The following is a 23,559-nucleotide window of genomic DNA, read 5'->3' on the forward strand; positions in this document are numbered from 1 at the left end:
GTCGAGCTCGAGCGTGTTGGCAGCATGCGGCGCTCCATAATATCGACAATAATTGATACATGCAATGCACAAGAGGAACTATGCTTTTATTTTGACCTCGCTCAAGGATATTATACATTAAATACAATCAAAGTGACTTACGAGCGTGAAAGAACATTAACGCACGAGGGGACGTGAAGTGCAACTCGCTCCTCGTGAGTTAGCAGCTGATCGTTCACCGTCGCTGTCGCTCTCGGTGCCTTCACAGTCTTCTACGTCCAGTGAACAATCCTCGTCGTCAAGATGGTTTCTTTCAACATCACTGCTGAAAGCAATCTGAAGAATTTCCTCCGCCGAACAACTTCGACCACTCCGCGACACCACGTTTACAATTACAGAGACGTCTGGGCAGTCTGGGCGCGGAGAACATTTCGCTCTCAGATCGGTCAACGAGCAAATCGCTTGCAGTGTGCTGCCACCTATCAACAAACGTACAAAAACAAGCGGCGCAGCGCTGGCTATGAAGCCAACACACTGGCGAAAGACGGCGTGGAAAGTGTTCGCTCCACGAAAGGCGTGGAGCAGACGCGTCCTCGAATGATTGAAACGTCGCTCGCACGATTAGTAACAGCGCTTTGCTGACAAAGGATAGAGGCATATTTTAATGTATCGACAACTTGAGATCGCTCAGTTTTACAAGAGCACATCGCGAGCCGGCGCGACCTCCCGCGTACAGTGTTATGGGATTCACGCACTACAAGAAACACTGACCAATGCTATATACAAGTAAAACAGGGTGAGCTTCAACTGAATATGTCAGACGATAACATTTAACTAACCTACGTGGCTACAGAAAGCCTCGCGAAGCTGATAGTATGCGTACGCTGTGGGCTAGCATTGAAAGCGCGAGTCGCCACGTATTTTCACGAAAACTTCGCGCCTCGCAAGAACGAATCAGATTTCTCGTGTCACGGAGGGCCCGGTTTGTTCACTGATGCAGGGAACATGCCAAGTCGTAGTGTTCCTTCCTTGCCAACGCGTTAACACTGAGGTTAGCACAGCCGAACAAGCGAGCGACTGCGTAGAGCTGCCATTTTGTCGTCTACTAACCCTCCTCGAGAGGACGCTCCTGAATTCCGCTTGGCGGCGCGACAGTCTATGGGCATTGCGAATAGAAGAGGAGACAGAGAGGAAAACAGAAGCGGCACGCCACTCCGGCGCCGTTGTGGCGCGTTGCCTCACCTCCGTGGCCTCCGTCGTCGAGCCAAACGCGCCACAACGGCGCCAAAGGGCAAGCGCGCGATATGTATGGCGTATAGACGTCAAACTCTGGAGTTTCCAAGATGTGTGGCGCCACCTGTCGGAGAAGTATTGAGTAGTGCATAGACCGACTCTCTCGCACAGTTTGCTATGGGACCAGGTGCAACTAGCGAGTGCGAAACAACGATTGAGCTTAATATCGCGTGTGTTTGCGCATTAGCACTCAGAACGAGAGCTGTGAATTGCTCTCCGCTAGTCGGACGCGCCACCGAGCCGTCGTGAAGTGCTTGCTGGATCACTCGCCTGAACGACGGCGAAAACAGCAGCAGACGAGAGCCCTCCGCACGCTACGAAGAAACTTCGCAAAAGACGCACTGTTGCGTTGTGAATTGCCACGGACGTAAAAGACTGAATAACAACGTTCAGTTTTACCGATTTCCACAGTTGTCGTACGAAGAAGAAAGGCGAGATCGCTGGATATGGGATGTTGCGAGCGTGTTGGGTAAGCGAAGTACCCGCGTTCTCCACAGCCGGTGGCATGAATGTGTGGCTCTGCTGTTGTTTTGCGTAGCCCTGATGCAAAACCGTGGTAACCTTGACTATGAAGCTCAGCAGAGGCTCTGACCGCGGTGCTTGTCGTGTAACACGAAGTGAGCAGCTAGAGGCAGACTGGAGACGCGTGATACGCACATCGCGACGAGTTGGTCGTCACAACACAGCATCGCGGACGTACGTACGTTTTGAAGGCTCAGATTTCTGGTTCTAACTAGCTAACACCACGTGCGTCATACAACTAAATCGCAGAATGTTGGTCGTGACCCCCTTCAGGTTTGTTTATTCGCCCGTGTCCTCCGCGGTTGCCGTAGCTATCTCGGAGGCCACGGTTTTGCCTTTGGTTGTACCCCGCGAAAGTGGACACGCACGTATCCCCATTTGCAGAACATACAAACGGAAGACGACCATCAAGAGACCATTTGAGGATGCGTAATAAAACACTCCAATGCACAGGAAGCGAGAGATGAATTAAGGGAGAATGCAACTGAAAAGGCGAAAATCGCCGGAGCCATTCGCCCCTGATGAACCGAGTTTTGCACCACTGATCGTAAGATGCATAGCTAAGTAAATTGATCGTGTATGTAGGTACTTGATCGCTGTGGCATACGTATATACCCGATTTTAACGCATTTAGGCTCTAGAGAACGGATGTTGGAGGGCTTGCCTCGAACTCGGTGTCGTGTGATGCTCGCTTGTACTTGCGAGTTGCAGCGAGCGGGAATAACTAAAACTTATTTTGCATTGTACTCGCAGCTCGCTTTGATCAGCTTCCTTTGTTTGTGAAGCGTGGATTGGCGGAAGAAGCTTTCCAGGTCCTTGATTTTCAGGAAACCGCGCCTCGACACCAACGAAAGAGGAGGGTTATATTGCGGCCTATGCACATTCGCTTGCGGGCGGCTCTCTTTGCACTACCCAGTTAGTGCCAGGGCTACGATGAGGGCGCTGGTGGCGGTGTTTTCCGCAGCGCCGCCTGGGCAGAGTCTGACGTCTATACGGCGGCGCTGCTAATCGAAACGCGCTTCAGGAGAGTCCCGTGACTCTAGTCGAATTGCGAACTCTCTTTCTCTGCCTCTACCTTCCAAAAGGGGTCAAATGGACACCCGAAGAGAGTCACGCGGCCGTGACCCTCTTTTGACTCTTTTTTTTCTTAGAGTGTAGAAAGAAGCAAACACGAAAAAGACAAAGCAAGAGAGAAATGAAGAAACATAGAAAGATAGAGAAAGAAAGGGTCGAAAGAGAAATAAAGATAGAAATAGAGGGGAACAGAAAGAAATATAGAGTGTGAAAGAAAGAATTAGACAGTAAGTAGTAGAAACAAACAGATACAAAAAACATACAGAGATAGAGAAAGAGAAGACAGGAAAAAAATAAAGGGAAACAAGGAAGGCCGCCCAGCTCAGTTCTTCCTTCAGGCTTGGCACCACTAGTGCTCAGCTCAGGCATCGAACCCACGACCACTCGGTCCATAACAGCAGATGGCGGGCACGCTATCCACTACGCCACGGTCACTGACTATTGGCCGCGAGGAGTTACGGAGTCGCCCTCTATCGGACGCGCCTCGATTGCGTGCTAGGCAGGATGCCGCTGGCGCGCGCCCCATAGGTTTTGCTGTCGGCGCTCTACAAAATCACCTCACGGAAGCCTCTCCGGGACATTTCTGCAGGTACTTTCGAAAAGAAATATGTTCTTTCCTCTCAAAAGAATAATTTTCGACGAACACAAAGCACAAGATAGTCTACAGTCGCTGTCTCTTCGCAGAAAACCGAGCACCCGCTTCACGCGGTTACCGCGTTGGAGACACCTGAATCGGCCTCTTGCGTGAAAGGTAGTCACTCGCTGAGTGCAAACTATGTGAAATATCTCGTTAGAGTAGACTGCCTGTATCACCAAACGGAGCATAACAGAAAGAAGCCTCAAGCCAGCGATCGCACGGGTTCGTGACGACTGACGGTGCCTCTGCATGTATGAGCGTCTGCATGTATGCTCGTATATACTGATGGTTTCGCTTTTGCTACGAGCGCGTTTTGGCACCGCGCTGTGAACTTAGGCCGCAAAATATGAGAATTTGTGTGTACACAAACAACTACTGTTGCGCGGACGCTATCAGAGCAGTTCAGAAACAATTTCGTTACAACTACGGCTTCGGTGCGCATAGCAACATTGGGATGTGCTTCCCGGCGATTCAGTTTCCTTTTTTTTTTTTCGATCTAAATATGTGTACGTTTCAGTGTCATTTGACAAGTTGTCTCGCACTGCGTATTGATCGGCCTTCTCAGCGGGCAAATGCCGCTGCTTCTGTTTCTTTATTCAGTGCATTCGCTTCGTTTGGTGCTCACACAAAACGCGAGCAAATGCGACGCCTTTTTTAATGCTCCTTAATTATCGTTCCATTTGCGTTCCAGTGAACTTGCCGCTCTCTGTCATCAACAAATTCATAGACCAAAGCTTCACCACTTCGAGATTGCTGGTGGAAGGAGAAGTAGTCTACGAGACCGAGCATGGTAGTAGCATGCAATGTCAAGGGAAAAAAAAGAAAATACAGTAATGTTCGCCGGACTTGTTCTGCAAACTTCGGCTGTGAACTAGGGCCCACGTTAACTTGAAATAGCGATGAATAAAATAGAAATTATTCAAGCAACCAGAAGCCGCAAAGCAAGATAGTAAATATTTCACGATTACCCCAGCAATTTTGGCAGCAGTGTCGTGTTTAACGCCAACAGGGTGGCATCTTTCCCACGTCAATAAATGAGGCTCCAAGAAAATACGTGGGATTGGAGAGGCCCAACGTCAGTTTGAGAGTGACACAAATAAATTTGGGACATAGTAGGGAAACGACGCCTGACATGTGTCTGCTTGACTTGTGGCCGTATCTTGGAAAGAGGCGACTAAAGACAGCGTCGCCATCTCTGCGCTGCTGCAGAAAACGTGAGCGAACCTTGCAAACAAATCTTGCTAAGCCTTCTGCAGCGCAAATTCACTTTGTATCTCAAAAACGGAGCTATTTTATCGGCGGTACACGGTTGGCGAAGCCTCATTGCTCAAATCTAAATCAAATACGAACATTATTAGGGAATGAATAAGTTTAATAATGTAGGACGACGGCTACAAAGATTCGAAGTGGACGGCTCTCGCTTCAACAAGCACCGCCATCTTGCCCTACGTACGGGATCTCTTGCGTGCGTTAGCGTTGAACGCTATATTTCGTACGTAAGCGCGCGGGCTACGTTTACGTTCTGCTCATGCGCAGTTAGGAGCACGCAACGCTAACGCTAACGCTAAATCCTTGCGTTTGCTGTTATCCGCTATACTAAAACTCGCTATAGTGTTTGCGTCAGGGGAACGCATGCTTGACTGAAAAAATGTTATTGCCAAAATAAATGCAGCACTCAGCCGCAGCATTTGACTCTCGCTATGTACGTCCATCAGCAAACGTCGCGTGCTTATGGAGGCGAAAGCCAGATGTCTCTTCAAGCGGGAAGATTGACTGTCGCGGCGTCAAGACAAGTGACGCAAAAAATATTCGTCACGTGATGAGGTCAACATATGTCGTCATCATGACGTCACAGACCTCCTAAATTTGTAACTTCATTATGGCATCACCATGACGTGACATAACGTGATGTCACATGATGACGTATTCACACGACATGGTCCCTTTGCATTGCCTCCGTGATCGGTGGTGGCGTTATCATATGACGGCGTCATGACGTCACAGATCGCCAAAATATGTAGCGTCATTATGACGTCACGTAACGTCACGTCACATGATGACGTTTTCAACGTCATGGTCGCTTTGCATTGCCTCCGTGATCTGTCACGCAGGCCGTGCAAAACAGCGTTAGGTGCAGAACGCTTATGGAAGGGGCGCGGGAGAATCAATACATCGACTGACAAGAACAAGAAGATGGCTTTCGCCTTTAGTCATTTTTGGCGAATACATAAGAGACCCTGTGAGTTTTTTTAATTCAATGTATCTAAACAATGACTTGCGCATCTGCAGCCGATTTTGTGGACTCCGAGTACGGGGCCGACGATCAGGAGGTCGCACGGGAGGGTTCTGAGATGGTATAGCACGTGATAAAAGGTAGCTCCTTTTCCATCCTGTGGCAGATAAGCATTTGCCGGCGGGAAGCGCGCGTGAGCCATCGTCTCAGTGCGCGCTGTCTGCTACTCACCGAACATCGCAGGCCCGACGCAGTAAAGGAAGTCTTCGTCGCGGAAGTGCTTCTTGCATACAAGACTCGTAGCCGATGGCTACTTGTCGGTTCATAGCTTTACAACCCATGCTTCACGCAGTTTCTTGTCTTGCGGTTACCGGTGCAGGCTGACACTGGGCTCCGTTGCGTAAGCCCGGCACTGCGGCACCGAGCGGTAGAGCCCCATGTTCGTCGCCTTCGCAGGCAGCCGCTCTATTAAAATGGTTTCAATTGAGCAGAAAATGCGAGAAAACTCCCGTATTTGAACAGACCGCGGTGCATGTGGTACTTGAAACTCGTTTTCAAAGCACGCGGCAGCGCTCCACAAGCAGCCGACGTGGCCGCTGAGACCACGTGATCCTGCCAAGCACGTCACACCGACGGTAGCGCCGGCGTTTCCAGTGGTGGGCCTCGAGGCCAATCAGCGCCTCCTCTATTTTTCTGTGCCTGGGCGAAGGAGCGGAGGGCAATGGAAACCGACCGTCGGCGTTAGTGCGGCTTTTAGCCGCCGGGCGCCGCCACCGTAGTAGACTAGCCGTCGTGTCGTCGCTCGCGGAAATGAATGCCGTGGCCGCATTCGAAGCAGCTATATGGTTCAGTTTTCGGCTGTATTAGCGTTGTTTAAAGTATAGTGAAAACTTGTAAACTGGAATCATGAAGCACTTGTTCTGGGCAACCAGCCCATTTCGAAGGCATGTGTCTTTCGCGGCTATTTGATCGAGACGCTCGCGCGTCGTCTGCTAGCCCGATTCCAGAGAGCGCATGCCAGTGATGCGCGGAAAATTGTTTTGTCACCGTTACGTTCGCTTGACTGAGAGTTGGTTATTGACTGTGTGAAAGTCGATTTTCGAAAGCATTTGCCGAGAGCTGATACTGAAAGCTTGGGCGCTTATAGTTAGTTCCCCGATGCGTGCTACCGTCTACTGGTGTAGCACACTATACGCAAGCCATGAGTTCATGCTCTAAATAGCATGAAATGTCACTAAGCTGCTTCCAGTGACAATGTACATAATGATTGTCGGTTGTTTCGCCGGTAGCGCATTGTGATGTGATAAGTGGCCGTGTGTGAAGGGCCAAGTGAACAGTGAAGCGCGGGAAACGCGTTTGAACGGCGCGCCTCTGAGACCATCGAGGAAGACGACAGGTGGAATCGGCGCGAGACGCGGTGGCGCGAGACGCGGTGGAACGAGACGGGAAAAAGAAGGGGAAGAAGATAGGCAGACGTGGCTGGCGATCGAAGGACCAGGGCGCGGGAACAGAGACCTGTCGGGTACCGGACTCGAGGTAGCAGCAGGTTCCCACCTGGGGCCAAACCAGCCGTCCAAGCACCTGTGGCCAAACCAGCCGTCCAAGCACCTGTGGCCAAACCAGCCGTCCTCGTACGTGGGGCCGAACCGGGACCACCTCGGGCCTGGCGTGGTTGAAACGTCGCCAGGACGTTCCCGCCAGGCGAGCCACGCGTCTACCAATGAGAGCCTCGGCCAGCATTCGTGAGCAGCGTAGCAGGAGCCATGCGCGTTCAAGGTCAACGACCCCGGTGGTGAGCAGCGTTGCCGACCCCAGCTGGCAGCGCAACTACCACGCTACCCAGGCATTGAGTGCCTTCACTCAACGTCGTTGAGACATCAGCCCTCTCCCGGGACTTGACCTGCGCTATGCTCCGGTGAACTCACTCTTTGCTTCGTTCAATCGTTGACTTTTCGTTCTCACTCTTAGCGCTTGTTCTATTTCTTTACTATCATTAGAGTTCCATCATCCTCTGTAAATACATTATTTTTCTTCGTGCATAAACGGCCTCGTTATTGTCCCGATGACGGTTAAGTCATCGTGGTTCTTTTCCCACAAATACGAGCACGTCGTTTAGAGCTCTGTCTCGCCATATACAGCTCGTTACACGCATGTAGTGTCCATGGGCTCCGATTCTTCAGCTTCGGGACCTAATGTCAGCGCTGCATGCACATGGCGGCGATCGCGAGGCAGCGTTGCTACTGGTACTACATGCATTCATTGACTGTTCGGACGCAACACGGTCACGTTTAGGGATACTTACCATGCTTGCTTCAGTTGTTACCTTGGGCTGTAAACGTGAAGGGTAGTCTGTAATGAGTGACGCTACTGCATCCTTCCTAAGCCGCCGCTTCTTATATTCTATGAAATCTTCGCGTCGTAAACGACGGCTGCATATTCTAGTGTAATTTGAAGATGTATTAGGAGACCAATTATCCCGCCTAATTACTGCAAGCCACCTCTACCGAACACCAGCGGCAGCTGGAATTTCATGGAACGACAGTCGAACAGTGTATTAAGGCGAAAGCCTTACATGCCTCATCAAACGCGAAAATTGACCGTCGGCGGCGTCAGCACGAGTGATGCAAAAAATAATTACGTGATGACGTCATCATATGACGTCACAGATCATAAAATTTTCTGACATCGTCGTGACGTCACATAACGTGACGTCGTCATATTACACCTTCGCTTGGTCAAAATAGGCCGATCACGGAGGCAGTGCATGCCTCCGCTGATGTGCAGAAAGCTTGCACTGCCTCCGATCCTTGAGGCTGTAAGAAAACCACGTTAGGCGCAGAAATATGTCGGAGGGAGGCAGGGAATATTCAATACATTGACTAGAACAAAAAGAAGAAGATGGCTTTCGCCTTTCAGTCGTCTTAGATGAGTGCATAAGGAACCCTGTGAGATTTTTTTGTCTTTATCAATAAAGGGAAATAAAATAAAGACAATCGTGACTTCTTTCGGTTCCATTTGCAGAGTGGAACACAACAGTATGACATACTAAGGCATTGGTGCGGTTGCAATAGCCTGAAATAGAAAACAAAACGCGAATACTATCAAACTCGAGTGCAAGTATCGAACCGGCAGCACGGCCTGACAGTCTGCCTGCGGAATACTTACAGTGGGGATGGAAAGACACGCGAACATGCGGCATCTGCATTCTTTGCTGTTTCGCATCTATTTTCAAGTGGTTACAGCCTCGATGACGGATGAGAACACGACGTCATCTATGACACAATAAAAGATCATCTAGCATCTTTTTATTGCCACCACGGTTAGAGCGTGATGAAAACAGCGCGCCGCTATGTTCGCGTTTCTTTCCCTCCCCCCGTACCTGTGAAAGCCTGCAAGAAGCACAAATGCAATTAATCTCGGACGCAAACACGAATTCGTGAGCTTCGTGATACGCGCGGCCGTTCAGCGCCAGCTTCTCGGATGGATGGATGGATGCTATGAGCGTCCCCTTTATAACGGGGCGGTGACATGTCTGCCACCATGCTCGAAGAAAAAAGAAAAAAAACTTCCTTGTTTCATGCTGGCCTAATATCTTGTCTACATTGATTAAATCTATCTTATTATACCAAAAAATTTATAAATTCACGTATGGTCTATCTCTCTGCCTCTTAAGGCAGAATGACCTTATTTCCCCCCCCCCCCATTATTTATTTTTGTACGTTATCTCTACTCTTCTGCCACCAATACTCTAACCGTCTCTTACTTATTTCTATCGCGGACGTGTTCAGCTTTCCATTGTTGTCCCTAAAACCCAAGGCTTCCTGTAGACTCGTGCCCACAAGTATACCTGGGTGAATATCGCCACATTCAATCAGTACATGTTCCATCGTTTCCTTTGTTCCCCCGCAGCATGTACAGTGTTCGTCTTCGTTACTGAATCTCGCTTTATAACTTCGCGTTCTAAGGCAGCCCGACCTTGCTTCAAACAGTAAAGCGCTTCCCCTTGAATTATCATAAAACCTTTCCCTCCTTATTTCGTTTTTTTCCCTTTCGGTAGTTACTCAGAGCCGGCTTCTTTTCCATCGCTGTCATCCAATAAGTCCTCTCCGCCTCCCTGACCTTCCGCTTAATGCTCCCTGTTGCCATATCGCCCGCACTGCTAGCCGTATATTTACTGGTGAGCCTCCTAGTTCTCTTTCTCCACTGCGTGTCAACGCTTTTTCTATACAAATACCTGAAAACCTTCTCTGCCCATCTACTCTTCTTCATTTTCCTCAGCCTCTCTTCGAATCTTATTTTGCTCTGAGCTTCCCTCACTTCAAAGCCTGTCCATCCCATATCACCCTTTACAGCCTCAATTGTCGTCTTCCCGTGAGCGCCCAACGCGAGGCGGCCCACCATCCTTTGATTTACATCCATTCCTGATTGTACCTCTGACTTCATGCAAACCACTGAGTTCCCAAATGTAAGCCCCGGGACCATCACACCCTTCCACAGCCCTCGAAGCACCTCGTACCTATTGTATCCCCATAAAGCTCTGTGCTTCATAATTGCAGCATTCCTCTTTCCCTTTGCTACCGCTGCTTTCTCTTGTACCTCCTGTGAAGAAGAAGATGCGCCTCCATCCAGCAGCATCGCCAACGCTCGGCTCGCTCGGCTCGTGTTTCGGATCGCCGCTGTGCCTCTGGACGCTTCTTCTCGCTCGCTTGCCGCTGACGACCATTACGTCTTTCAACGACCAATAAACCTCTTCACATTTGGTGGAGGGTGCTGTTCATCCCCGTCGCTACACCCTGGAGCTGCGTAGCCGGACGCTACCGCCGATCATGACTGACCACGCAAACCCACCGGCGCCTTCGTCCCTGTCCGTCACCTGCACCGGGCTTCCTCGGCTCCGGGACCCAAAGGTCTTCAGCGGTGCAGATGAGACCGACGTGGAAGACTGGCTTGACCACTACGAACTGGTGAGCGCGCATAATAAGTGGGATGACCCCGACAAGCTAGGCTACGTCATATTTTATCTGACTGGCGTTGCCGAATTGTGGTACAACAACCACAAACAGAACATCCCCACATGGACCGTCTTCAAGACGTCCTGCTCTGAAGTATTCGGTCGACCAGCTGTCCGCAAGCAGCGCGCAGAGCAACGCTTGCGCGTCCGCTCACAGCAGACTGGAGAAAGCTTCACAAGCTATATTGAGGACGTCGTCGACCTTTGTCGACGTGTCAACGACACCATGCCCGAAGCTGACAGGATCAAACAAATCCTGAAGGGCATTGACGATGGCGCATTCCAAATGCTCTTGGGCACAGTTTCAGAAGTCGTCAGCTTGTGTCAGAGCTACGACGAGTTGAAGAAGCAGCGCGCTCTGACTCGGCAGCCTCCACGGGGTGGCGAGTCGCTGTGCAGTCTCGACACCATGCCTGACCATTCGACGTTGCTTCAGCAGGTTCGAGACTTTGTCCGCGAGGAAGTTGCCCGCCAACTTTCCTTAATGCCTTTTACTCACGAGCCTACCACCCGTCTGCCCACCCCGCTCCGCACTGTTATTTCGGAGGAGGTTGCCCACGCTGTTCCCCTTGCGCGCCGCGAGCCGCCTCCATCCAGCCCTGTTCACTACGCGCGTGCATCGGAGCCTCTGGCCGCTCCTGTCGCCTATGCGCAAGCCGTGCAGCCTGTAGCGGCGCCCCTCACGTATGCTGACGTTCTGCGTAGGCTTCCGCAACCACCTTACACTACGCACTCGCAGCCCACGCAACCGCCTGTCTATCCTTCCACTTGGGCGGCACCGACAATCGCCAATCCATGGAGGACGCCTGATAATCGACCGATTTGCTACGCCTGCTACACTCCTGGACACGTCGCCCGCTATTGCCGCCGTCGCCCCCAAACTTTCGGCGACCGTGCCCGGTCGTCGCAAGCCGGAAGCCAGCCCTTCCTCCAATACGTTCCTGGCCCATCACCGCGCGATGCCCCTACTCACCGCCCTGACTTCCAGCCGCAGCGCTCACCATCTCCTCGGCGGCGATCGCCGTCCCCCATGCGTCGCCGGCCCGGACCCTCCGACCAGGAAAACTAAACGCCGCAGTTCAAGAGGCAAGAACTGCGCCATCTCCGAACTGTCCAAGCCCTCACTCCTCCCCAACTAACGTGGTCGCCATAACTGTTGAAGGTGTTCGTACTTTTGCCCTTGTGGACACCGGCGCCGCCGTTTCTGTCATAGCCGCTAATCTCTGCCGTGTATTACGAAAGGTAACGACGCCGCTCACGGGACTGTCGCTCCACACCGCAAGCGCGCAGCAAGTGACGCCTCTCGCAGCCTGCACTGCAAGAGTGGTCATTGAAGGCAATCTGTACATCGTTGAGTTCATTGTCCTTTCTGCCTGTTCGCATGACGTCATCCTCGGGTGGGACTTCCTATCCCGCCATAATGCCGTCATCGACTGCGCACGCGCCGAAGTTGAGTTTTCCCCATTGTGTGACGCCCCATTACTTGACGCTCTTCATCAGCCGCCCAAGCTGCTCGTTCGTGAGGATACCGACATTCCGCCTGGCACTTTCGCACTGGTCCCTGTTTCCTGCAACGCCCACACCGACGCTACAGTCTTTTTCACGCCGTCCGATGTCTTCACGAGTCGCAGAGCTCTGCCGCTACCTTTCGCAACGATTGACATCGCCGCCGGCAGCAGCAATATATTCGTCTTGAATCCGCTCTCTGCACCTGTCACGCTGCTTGCAGGCGAATGTCTCGGCCGCGTAGAAGATCTCGACTCTTCGTCTTTGGTTGACGTCCCGGATGACTGCTGCGACCCACCAAATGCCCTGTCGGCACTCGGGGAGTCATCCAGTGATATATTTTCCAGTGCCATCGCCGATACCCTCACCCCTGCCGAACACGCTGACCTACTTGCTCTTCTGCACGAGTTCCGGAATTCTTTCGATGTGTCGCAACCTCAACTGGGCCGCACGTCGCAAGTACAACATTACGTTGACATCGGTTTACACCAGCCGCTGCGTCAAAGACCATACCGCGTCTCCGCTGAAGAGCGCCGCGTCATTAACAACCAAGTCGAAGACATGCTTCGTAGAGACGTTATTCGACCATCGCACAGTCCCTGGGCGTCTCCTGTCGTACTGGTGCGTAAGAAAGATGGATCTATCCGGTTTTGCGTGGACTACCGTCGTTTGAATAAGATAACCCGCAAGGACGTCTATCCTTTGCCGCGCATTGACGACGCCATTGACACCCTTCACGGAGCAGAATTCTTCTCGTCACTGGACTTGCGGTCTGGCTATTGGCAAGTTCCTATGGCTGAAGCCGATCGCCAGAAGACTGCGTTTATTACACCTGATGGTCTATACGAGTTTAACGTCATGCCCTTTGGACTTTGTAACGCGCCTGCTACGTTTGAACGACTTATGGATAATACGCTACGTGGTCTAAAGTGGTCTATGTGCCTGTGTTACCTCGACGATGTCGTGGTTTTCTCCCATGATTTCCCTACACACCTCCGTCGCCTCAGGCACGTTTTGACTTGTCTGACCAACGCTGGCCTTCAGCTTAACCTCAAGAAATGCCGCTTCGCTGCCCGGGAGCTCGTCATCTTAGGCCACATCGTGTCCAAACAGGGCGTATTACCTGACCCTGCAAAACTTCGTGCAGTCGCGGAATTCCCTAAGCCCACGACCATGAAGGAACTTCGAAGTTTTGTAGGTCTATGCTCCTATTTCCGGCGCTTTGTTCGCAATTTTGCATCCATCATGTCACCGTTAACCCAGCTTCTTCGCGGCGACGTGAACCTCTCTTCCTGGTCCTCTGCATGTGACGTAGCCTTCGCTACACTGCGCCGCCTGCTCACCTCCCCACCTATTCTTCGTCACTTCGATCCGACGGCTCCTACCGAAGTACACACAGACGCCAGCGGGGTCGGGCTAGGCGCGGTCCTCGCTCAACGAAAGCCCGGCTATTCCGAATACGTCGTCGCCTACGCTAGTCGCACGCTGACGAAAGCCGAAACGAATTACAGCGTGACTGAAAAAGAGTGTTTGGCCCTGGTGTGGGCGCTTGGAAAGTTCCGGCAGTACTTATACGGCCGCCCGTTCGATCTAGTAACCGATCACCACGCGCTTTGCTGGCTCGCCACGTTGAAGGACCCTTCTGGCCGCCTAGCGCGATGGGCACTTCGCATCCAGGAGTACGACATTCGCGTCGTATACCGCTGCGGACGCAAACACTCTGACGCCGACGCCCTCTCCCGCTCACCTTTACCGCCAGATCCAGCGTGCGCAACCACATGCGTCCACCCCTTGTCATCTCTCGATCTCGACTCCATTGCCACCGAACAACGTCGTGACCCGTGGATTGCTTCTCTTCTTGATTATCTATGTGGAACATCCACCATTCCTGTATCTCGATCCCTCCGTCGTCAAGCTTCCCATTTCATCATCCGCGATCAACTGCTTTATCGCCGCAACTACGCTGCCGATGGCCGCCGATGGCTACTGGTCATTCCACGCAGCTTGCGATCACAAGTATGCGCCTCTCTTCACGACGATCCGCAATGTGGCCATGCCGGGGTGTTCAAGACATACGAGCGCCTTCGCCATCGCTATTACTGGCGCGGCATGTACAATTTTGTGCGGAAATTCGTGCAGTGCTGTCCTGACTGCCAACAACGCAAATCGACACCTTTACGTGCGCCCGGCGCATTGGAGCCGCTTCCATGCCCTGCCAAGCCATTTGATCGCGTCGGCGTTGGCCTCTACGGTCCCCTTCCAATGACCGCAGATGGCAACCGGTGGATTATCGTGGCTGTCGACCACCTGACACGCTACGCCGAAACTGCCGCTTTGCCTAGCGCTACCGCTCGGGATGTCGCCTCTTTCATTTTACGTCACTTTATCCTTCGACATGGCGCCCCTCGAGAGCTCCTTAGTGACAGAGGCCGCGCTTTTCTCTCCGAGGTCGTCGAAGCTCTGCTTTCGGAATGCCACGTCATTCATCGGACAACCACAGCATACCACCCGCAGACTAACGGGCTCACGGAACGGTTTAACCGCACCCTGGGTGATATGCTCTCGATGTACGTCGCATCTGACCATAGCAACTGGGACCGTGTTCTCCCTTATGTAACATTCGCATACAACACCGCGATACAAACAACTACCGGATTTTCGCCTTTCTTTCTCCTTTACGGACGCGAGCCTTCACATACTATTGACACCCTACTTCCCTACCGTCCTGATGCTTCCGAGTGTCCACCTGTCTCCGAAGCTGCTCGACAAGCCGAAGAGTGCCGCCAGCTCGCCCGCACGTTTACCTCGCAAGAGCAGCAGCGACAGAAAGAAAACCGCAGCACTTCACTTCCAGACCCTAGCTATGTCCCAGGGTCTCTCGTATGGCTCTCTGTCCCATACCAGACTCCGGGACTCTCCTCGAAGCTCGTTCCAAGGTACGAGGGCCCTTACACCATCTTGGAGAAAACCTCTCCAGTTAATTTTCTTATCGAGCCAGTTTCTCGATCGGATGACATGCGCCGGCGTGGACGTGACATCGTCCATGTTTCCCGCCTCAAGCCGTACCATGAGCCTCTACCTGAAAATTCTTAGGTCGCCAGGATGGCTCCTTTTTCAGCGGGGGCGATTGTGAAGAAGAAGATGCGCCTCCATCCAGCAGCATCGCCAACGCTCGGCTCGCTCGGCTCGTGTTTCGGATCGCCGCTGTGCCTCTGGACGCTTCTTCTCGCTCGCTTGCCGCTGACGACCATTACGTCTTTCAACGACCAATAAACCTTTTCACACTCCATATATCTATCCCCTTCATTTGCCCATACTCCGAGGTACTTGTACTCGCTTACCCTCGGTATTTTATGGCCCTGTATGAAGACCGCATGGTCTTCGTGATCATTGAATACCATCAATCCACATTTTGTTGCACTAAATCCTAGTCCTAGAGCCTCACATTCCCTTCCGCATATATCTGCCAGTCGCTGTATATCATCTTGACTGTCCGCAAATAAGACAATATCATCAGCATAAAATAGACCTGGAAGCTTCTGCTCAACCATCGTGCCGACCTGTTTGTGTGACAAATTAAACTCAATGTTGCTACCTTCTAGCGCTTTTTCCATCCTCACCATGTACAGCATGAATAACAGCGGGGACAAAGGACATCCCTGTCTCAGCCCCTTGCTAATTTCAACGCTGTCCTTGCTACTTATTCCTTCCCATTCTATACAAACTGTATTTTCTCGGTACATTTCCCTCAAAAGCTGTATACAGTCGTCCCCTATGCCCACTTCTTTCAATATATCCCACAAAATTTCCTGCTTAACGTTGTCATACGCTCCGGTGATATCTAGATAAGCTATGTATAAGGGCCTGTTTTCTATTTTCGATATTTCTATACACTGGGTAACAACAAACAGATTATCGTCTAACCGCCTGTCGATTCGAAATCCATTCTGAAGTTCTCCCAAAATATCATTTTGTTCTACCCACGCTTCTATTTTTAATTTTACTGCCTGCATCGCCAACCTGTATAGCACCGATGTAATGGTTAGCGGTCTATACGAGCGAGTGTTATCCTTTTCTCCCCTGCCTTTATAGATTAAGTTCATTCTACTTTTTCGCCAACTGTCTGGTATTTCCCGCTCCTGTAAGCACTTTTCTACGGCTTTCAGCAGTGCTTCTTTAGTGTTATGTCCGAGTTCGTTAATGAGGCTGACGGGAACCCCATCTAAGCCCGGAGTAGTGCGCTTAGGAATTTTTCCTTCGGCCTTCTTCCAATTGAAATTCTCTAGTACTACATCTTCGTCAGTTGCACTCCTTTGCGTACTATTACCTACCGGGGGAATCCCCTGGGTGACCTTTTTAAACGAATCGGCTGTTATCTTTCGGATGTAACCTAGCGCTTCATGCCCTTCCAATTGATTTCCTCCTTCATCTACCAAACGTTGTTGCATTGTGACAGACTTCCTACCTAGCGCTTTTAGGTGGCTCCAAAATATCCTAGGCGCGGCCTTCTTCTTTTCGCGAATCTCTGTCATCCAGCGTTCACTTTCACCTTTAATTTTTGCCTCGACTAATTTCTGCATAGAAGGGTATTGGCTTGGGCTAGTTGGTATGTCATGACGAAATGTATAGCGCAAACGGGGTACTTGGACAGACAGAGGAAACGAGGACAGGCGCTAACTTCCAACTGATTTTATTAAGCAGAATCGAACATTTATATATGGCACAAAATGCAAAAGATGAACATGTGACAGAGGATGCGCTAAGCGAAAAACGTTAAGGTAGGCGCTGCGCAATCAATAACAAACAAAACAAAGCAAACAAGAGCATGAAATAATGCAAAACCGGTCAGTGCGTGCGTGCGCCAGTGCTTCCTAGGAAACTTAATTCCTTGTCAGAGAGGGCTACGGATGGCTTACTAACACACATGTCATGCTCGCTTGCCATCTGCGCAGCCTCAACAATCATTCGGGTGCGATCATTCCTGTGTTTATACACAGTGACTGTGCGCTCAAAAAGGGGTGAACATTTACAAGACGTGCAGTGTTGTGCCAGATACCCGTCTTTGCCATTTTTTACGTTGTTAGCACCTGTCTGTCCAAGTACCCCGTTTGCGCTATACATTTCGTCATTTCGTAATTTCTGCACGATGGATTTTTGCTCTAAATATATTTCCCATATTTGGTTGACTTCGTCCTGTGGCCGCTTCTCTTTTTTTTGCCATTCTGTGCTCCCGTGATGCCTCACGTCGCTTCTCGCTAATCACGCTAATCACGCTAATCATCACGCTAATCTCGTAGTCTACTTGCACAGCGCCACCACGCGGCAGCGGCGAGCGGACGCGGAGCGCGCGCTCGACGGCCCGAGGAGAGCGTTCGCCCAGGCACAGAAAAATAGAGGAGGCGCTGGGCCAATAGGGGCTCTACAAACGCGCCTTTGATATCTGCCACTCTCCCAGTCGGTGAGGTGGTGTTGCTCTTTGGGAACGGTAAAGTAAAGTAATTCGTCATTACTGTGGCCTCGGTGATTAACACCTGCAACGCGTTACACGTCCGTCCCATTCGGCGCGTTTTCAGCAGAAGTTCAGTTTTGTCAATGCCTTAACACACCGCGAGGTGGCGATGTTAGACCAAGTGTCGTCACAGCGTCAGCATCACGCTAATCCAAGCCAAACAGAACTCTGCGACGCGCACCTGCATCACCTGGCTGTTACACCGCGTACCCCGCTCACGCGCTCACCCTGAGAAAAATCGCGGCAGTCCGGCCGTTGTGTTCAATCACATTTTAACATGCCGCGGGATGGCGACCAAGTTCAGCGTCCAATGTGCGGGGCTCTTCTGGCTCTCACACCTTGTTCTCTGATTAGGCTTTCACCGTTAACTACTACAACTACCACAAGGTTTTGTGTAATCATTTAACATGGACGTTAGTCGTCGGGATGGAGATGTACCACCAATCATCAAAGTTGGTGCATCCACATTAAACGGTGCTATAGCTGCCAGACATCAATATACATTGTGCAAACTCTCTTATATCAATGTACGGTAAACATTCAGTTACTTCTATAAGGGCACGCTTTACTTTCGTGTTATTCCAATTTCTACGATGGTGGGATCAACCATCTTTTTAAACACACTTCAAACTCTGTGCAAACTGCAACGTTGATCGTGCAAAGCCACAACGCTCATAAGAGCAAAGCCATGCACGTAAGCCCAATAAATTTTCTTTTAGAGGCAAGGCACAGTGACACCTGCTAAGTAAACAAGGAAATATAATTCGGCAGATCCCACGTACCGTGGGAGTCGATGTTATGCGAAGCATACGGGGGGAAGGTGACTGTGGCGTAATTTTCTTTACTGAGCGAAACGTTACAAAATGACGCTAAAGATTTGTATCAATTTTATACGCACACATATATGTTTAAGAGCCGCGTATGTGTTATGTAACCAGTTGTTTACAGTTGGGTAACGCTGCCAACGGCAACGTGGGCGTTATACCAACGCCGGTAGCGGTAAGCTTATATGTAGTGCTTATACTTTTCCCTTGTGATGGAAAACGCACGCACGTTTCAGAACCCTTGTGTGTGCAGAAGTTCTTGACAGTTCTTGAACAAGGTCATCATCACCGTGATCAGTGAGCACCACCAGCTGGTAATGACTTCTTATCGGATCATGTCGTGATCGCGGTGACGAGGGGTCCATGTGTATTGAAGTATAAGGTATAGTACAGTTGTTGGAAGTCGTGGATACCTCGGTCATTTCGTCGACAAATTGTCTGTCGATAGAGCCGGCGACATGTCGGAATCTGAAGTCATCCTTCGCGTTTGTGAGGTATAGGCCGTCGAGGCTGGTAGGCCTGGATAGTGCTACGTAGACCAACATCAGTGGATGGCACCTGTCGTATTCGCAGACTACCTGGGCGTATGTGGCCTACGTAGCCTAGTCTGCAAAGCGCCTGTCAATCAAACTGGCATCATCCTCGGTCAGCATGAGGCCATCGCCCAGCCTCTTAAGAAATGAAGAAGACATTGCGTCGTTCTGGCGGACTAAGTGCCCTTTACGGTGCGATGATGTGAATATCATATGTAACTTTCGTTAATGTATTCCTCCGGGATAGAGCCAGGTGAGGCATAATATACCTTGCTGAATCATAGGAATAAAAATGTAATGTTTATTAGACTGCTATAAAAGCGGAGCCAACACTGGAACCACAGACGTTAATTTGATATGATGCCTGTATCATAGGAGTATACACATTGTAGGAGTATCATGTACTGTTTATTGCTTTCTTGTAAAATTAAATAGCAAGTACCACAACCACAATTGACGTTGCACCTATATTACGCCTGCATAGGCTGTTTTTCCAAACCAGTTTGTAGACTTGGCGTGGCTCTGTGGTAGAATACCTGATTGCCACGCAGAATCGTTGGGTTCGATTCCTGCTGGGATCCTAATTTATATTCTTTCCATTCGTCGGATCAACGCTGCTGATGTCGGTTTTTCTTAGCGCTCTCGCATTTAATGCCAGTTCTCACCGTTCAGATCAGATCAATTAACTTTATTAATTGCATTGCGAATTGGTGGGATGGGCCTGGATCCCGCCTAGGCTTCGGCCAAGCGTTGCTGGCCCTTGGCGGCTTCCTCGGCTCGCTGGACGGCCCAGAGTTGTTGCTCCAGGTCCGAGCTGAGCAACGCAGACTCCCAGCGCGCGCGGAGGCTGTCGCTGTTTAAGGCTGCATCACAGCTATTGTTTCTTATATCTGGACATCCCCATAGTATGTGCTCTAAGGTGGCTCTAGAGTCACAATGTCTACACTTGTCTGTCGTGTATAAGTCTGGGTGTATTGTATGCATGATAGCTGGACTCGGGTAGGATCGGGTTTGTAACTGCCGCGCGTTCTCACCGTTCCTGGGAAAATATAGACTGTCAATCACCTGTGGCGCATGCCCGTGCACCGCGGCCCGTGGTAAACGGGTATGTGCCACACGTGTCTGGAGGAAAGGGTTTGACGATGTACGCGACAAAATTTTCATGTTATTCATGTTATTACCCGACAGTCAGATTCATCGAATCCTCTTACCCTGCCATGCCAATTGCGATCTACACCAAGTTAAGGAGGCGATCACGAGAGCCCCCAGACGTAGGCGGATAGATAGATAGATAGATAGATAGATAGATAGATAGATAGATAGATAGATAGATAGATAGATAGATAGATAGATAGATAGATAGATAGATAGATAGATAGATAGATAGATAGATAGATAGATAGATAGATAGATAGATAGATAGATAGATAGATAGATAGATAGATAGAAACGCTCAAAGTGCCAAAGGGTTGCTGAGAAATGCTTCGCATTTAAAAAATTGTACATGCCAGACACATGAACACGCTTATTTATTGTCTACTGCTTTTCTCTCTGTTGTTCCAAAACAACATAGTACATCGTAGTAGAATTAGATTGACATTTCGACACAGGGTATTAAATGCGAAGCATTTCTTAGCGAACCAAATGCTCTTTAACGGTTTCTATCTATCTATCTAGCCGCCTACGTCTGTGCGCTCTCATGGTCGTCTCTTTACCTCTAGTATGTACTGAAATTGGCACATGAGGACTCGAGAACACGACGAATAGGATCCACAGGTCATGACATCAATCACTTGAATTTCCCGTCGCGTACTTCACGACACCCTATCCACCGGTCACGTTTGGCACATACCCGCAAACCACGGCCCGTGGTATGCGGGTATGAGCCACAGTTGATTCACAGTCAATACCAGCGACAGCGAGAATAGACTTCAGACATCATAAGGCGTTAACGTTAAGGAGCCCGCGTTGCAGAAATTCCTGCACCGGTGTGGGCGCCGTTGTCAGTGGGTGAAAAATCCAGATAGAAGCAAGACCTCATCATGGCTCGAGCCAGAATCGAACCCGGTATACTGCATGGCAGACGAGTATTGTACCACAGAGCCGCGCTAGTGCTTCAAGGCTCTTTAGGAAAAGACCCGATGTAAGCGTCATGTCGGAGCAACGTCAAATGTGGTTGCAGTGTCGGCTATTCGCTTTTATGTAGCAATGTGATAAGCATTACATATGTACACCTGTGACTCAGAATTATACATTCAAGCGTTGCTCGAATACGCCGGCAACCGCTTCTTGTAAATGCAGATTATCCTACCGCAGCGTGCACATCGTTGGGATGAAAGTATGCGCAAGACTATGGCATGCGGTATATTGTCACGGGGTCGTGACGTTGACGAAGGCAGCAGTCGGCGTGTCCTAGATGAACCTCTTTATTTGGCCGAACTTGCGCCCGGGAAACGAAAATCAAACTACAGCAATACACAGTGTACACTGATAGCGGCAAACAGAGCGTCGGCCATTGAAAAAACTGAACCGCGGCAAGTCGCATCGGCATTTATACATGCGGCATCGAACAGTTCGAGCCTTATCGCTGGTAGTCGCGCAAGCTCTGGAATAATCGTGACTATTCGCGGCATGTGCGCAATCTTCACAAAATGATCTACTATAACCTGGAACGTTTCCAGACCTTATGGCGCGGCTTCCGCAAGGCAGTAGTAACACGTTTAATGGGGTGGTAACGTAAAACAGAAAGAAAGGAGCGCATGTGTCAATGTGCACAGAACTACTCAAGTTTACACAAAGGCGTTGATCCATCTCGTAACGCTTGGCTCATAGCAAAGTATGTGGCATCGGCTGCTACTCGTTCACTGCTTGACATGCAGGCGATATCCAGAATGCGTGGGAGCTGCCGAACGTTTTCTAGAGTTTTGCTTTTGTGCAATCCTTATCTAGACACGCGCACAAGCAGTATCCTGGAAAAGGTAATTGTTACGTCTGTACAGCCACTTGTGGCTGTACAGACGATGGATTAACTCCCTGAGCGCTTCCTAATGGTGGGTATATATTATAAGTAAATTTGCTAATTATCTTTATTTTTTGCTGCTTTACTGCTGAAATTAATGGCGGGGTGTGTCAGCGTCGGTATACGAGTTAAAGTGTATGCGCTAATTTTCCGTATTTCATTGACAATATTTTATTTCGCGGTGCTAGCGAAAAGAAACTGCGTCTGCGTTATGGTCAACGGATGTTAAATGACTTTGACTGGATGGCTTCAATAAATAGACTGACTTCATGCAAAAGAATGTAGCAGAAGCATTTGAAATCACCGTCATTACGTAATTAAAAAGCGGAAATATGCTGAAAAACATGACTTTAATCAAACCACCTCGTTGTGTACAGGCGGATAAAGATGTCCTGTAATTGGTTTGGTTTTTTTAATTATTTTTATCCTTGATTAGCCAAGTGCAACTTAATAGGATGTGGGAACAAAGGCCGACGTGCTCTGAAGCTATACCGGAAGTGAATTCAATTTCTTGCCTATCAGCGTTTAAGGCAGAACAATATGCTAGTTTAAAGTGCATTAGTCTTGATGGGCTGATTATATTGCTTGCAGTTGAAGCTCTTCCGAGTGGTTTAGTATAACAGGACTTCGCTTCCGAACTAATTACGCGTTTCTGTCACTCATAAAATGTTGCACATCCACTATAGCATGATTACTGAATAGAAAGAAGAATGCAGTTGGCAAGCTTTTCCCGTAAATCTCAGAGTTGTGTGTTCCTTTCTTTTTTGGTAGACAGCAGCTAGACCAGAGTAGGCGTTGTGCTCTTAATATAAAAATGCAATAAAATATCAAAAATGATATATAATAATAATATATATAAAAAGCAAAAAAAAATAGGGCTTTAAGCGCCAACAGCACCATCGGTACGAGCGAAGCATAGCACACAGGAGATTAAAAGAATGACGCATATATAAAGATAACGCTATTATGATCGCTTAAACTAACGTAATCATTTGTTAACTAGCCGTTGTCTTTCAAGCCCTCCCGCGCTCTATGTATGTAGAACATAATACAGTGGACAACGATCCTAAATTGATGATGATGAGGAAGAGAAGAATAGGGATAAGAACGTGATGACGAATCAGAGAAGGTGCGAGCGTCATGAACCGGTTAAAGACTGCCGATTTCCTCATCAGTACGACCACATAGCGTGACCGCCGTAGTAACACGCAATCAATAAATCTCACCAGAGTGAACTTATTTTGCTCGCGCAATGTTCACCCACAAGTTCTACATTCATAATTGCGATCCAAGTGTATGCACTTTGTTCCCCCCTGACAGAAATAAAACCCCTGAGGGGCGACACTGCTCAGCGAATGCCCAGCTGTGGGCTGACCGCCTGGCGAAGGACGCTATTTCGGTGCAAGGCCTGCGTCTTAC

Source organism: Rhipicephalus sanguineus, chromosome 7 (genome assembly GCF_013339695.2).
Source record: "Rhipicephalus sanguineus isolate Rsan-2018 chromosome 7, BIME_Rsan_1.4, whole genome shotgun sequence".
Classification (NCBI taxonomy): Eukaryota; Metazoa; Arthropoda; class Arachnida; order Ixodida; family Ixodidae; genus Rhipicephalus; species Rhipicephalus sanguineus.